Raw genomic sequence first — 2,250 nt, forward strand, 5'->3', positions numbered from 1 at the left:
ATTTATTTATTCATACATTGCTTGTTCCCGGCTGATACTAGCTTTACAGCCATATTTATACATCAGTGTAGACAAACCCGGAAAAAAGTGATGACGGAAATAAATGAATGTAACGGGATCTTGAAAGTCGGAAAATTTTTAAGAAGGGAAATGACGAATTAATTCTAAAATATCCCAAGTTTAGAGATAGGGACATTTGAGACTTGGCCTGAATAATTTCCAAAATGAAACCCTTGTTCTCTAATCTTGGGTAGTGCCATAGCCTCCGTACCATGGTCTTCCACTGATTGGGTTAGAGTTCTCTTGCTTGAGGGTACACTCGGGTACACTAATCTATCTCATTTCTCTTCCTCTTTTTTTGTTTAAGTATTTATAGTTTATATAGGAGATTTTTATTTTAATGTTACTCCTAAAATATTTGATTTTTCCTTGTTTCCTTTCCTCACTGGGCTATTATCCCTGTTCGAGCCCTTGCGCTATTAGCATTCTGCTTATCCAACAGGGGTTGTAGCTTGGCAATTAATAATAGTAATGATAATGATAATAATAATAATAATAATAATAATAATAATAATAATAATTTATATTTACTGGTATAGATCGTATTATATATTTTTATAGTGACATTTGATTTGTGAGTGGGGATACCATAATTTGGTGAAAGGGTTTGTGTATCTCCATGATCAGCAGAGCTTTACTATTCAAGGCCCACCCAAGGTAAGTTGGCTTGCTGTAAGCGAACAGACTAAAGTCTTCCACCATCACCAATCCGTAGTGTCCACCGTCGTGTTGAAAACTGGCCAAACCCCAGACGTGTATATAGACATGTCAGACCTTTGTCCTGCAGTGGACTAGAAACGGTTGCATTTGTTGTTGTTGTTGTTGTTGTGTGTGTGTTTTTGAGAGAGAGAGAGAGAGAGAGAGAGAGAGAGAGAGAGAGAGAGAGAGAGAGAGAGAGAGAGAGAAAATAGGTTAAATCTTGATCATCCACAAAGCGATAAGTAGAAATCATTTTCTCACAATCTTTATATTTTAGTTTTATTCTGCATCAGTGGCCCAACTCGTGACAATGAAAATTCCTTCGAACTCGATGTATCTGGCAATAAGTCAAAAGAAGTAACCAACTAACCATTAGTTTGGAGCTGTAAAAACTCATTTTGTTGTTGTTCTTCTTCTTGCCTGCATGACAATTGACATATGCTTCTTCTTCGTTCTCTCCATCCCACATACTCTCTTGTTGTTATTGCTGCTGTTGTTGTTGTTATTCTTCGTGCTGTTCTTCTTCTTCTTGTTTTACTTGTTGTTGTTTTTATTGCTGTTCTTCTTCTTGTTCCTCTTCTTGTTCTTCCTCTTGTTGCTGCTGTTGTTTTTTGTCTTGTACATCTTCTTGTTATTGTTTTTCTTGTTCTTGTTGCTGTTGTTCTTTTTGTTCTTCTTCTTTCTGTTCTTGTTCTTCTTCTTGTTCATCTTGTTGTTGTTGTTTTTCTTCTTCTTTCTTCTTCTTCTTCCTCTTCTTTCTTCTTCAGCATCCAAAAGTCACCTTGAGAAAGAACAACACGCGAGAATTCCGGTCTTTCTAACATATCTGCAATTTGAAGTCTCATCCCACGACTTGCATTGAAGAATTCTATGCATACACTTGAAGAAATTCTCTGTATTTATTTACCTAAAGTTTCGAGGAATGAAAAGAGCATATCAAAATCTGGCTATAATTTGATGACAAAAATGAAAATTTCTTGGTGATTTTTCTTTTATTTTTCTTTGGAAAGCAGATTTTTGTCAGTTTATTATTTAAGGAAATATCTTTTTTTTTAAGTAATTCTTTTTGTGAAACTGTAATTGAAGCAAAAATAACAGAATGAATCAAAAGTCTTTTATTATCTCAATATCTTCACACAGAAGAATGTCATGATTCTTGTCTTTAGTTTATCTCAGATTTAAATCCCAACTCGTGCTTGACCCAAGGGTGTGAATTCGAGGAAAGAGAAGCTGGGGTTTCCTCCATGTTTTCCTGCCAATGTCTTCGTCCCATGATGTGCATCGCGTATCATACGTCACGTACCATGAAATAGTTGTAGAGGAAAATTATCATAAAATACAGATACTATATGCTTGTGTAAGCACTTGCTATTTATGGGCTGAGTTGTATGCACGCTTGCATGCTTGTCTGTGCATGCGCACACATACATAAATACTGTATATATACGAGACCAAACTAAAGTGGGGGGGGGGGGGGGGGGGGGGCTTTGC

The 2,250-nt window shown here is 36.2% G+C and overlaps 1 pseudogene; it reads left to right on the forward strand.

Moving 5' to 3' along the window:
* The first annotated feature begins 2,242 nt into the window (after positions 1-2,242).
* Positions 2,243-2,250, forward strand: part of LOC137628024 (U4 spliceosomal RNA) — a 61-nt pseudogene continuing 53 nt past the window's right edge.

The sequence above is a fragment of the Palaemon carinicauda genome, chromosome 35, assembly GCF_036898095.1.
Source record: "Palaemon carinicauda isolate YSFRI2023 chromosome 35, ASM3689809v2, whole genome shotgun sequence".
NCBI lineage: Eukaryota > Metazoa > Arthropoda > Malacostraca > Decapoda > Palaemonidae > Palaemon > Palaemon carinicauda.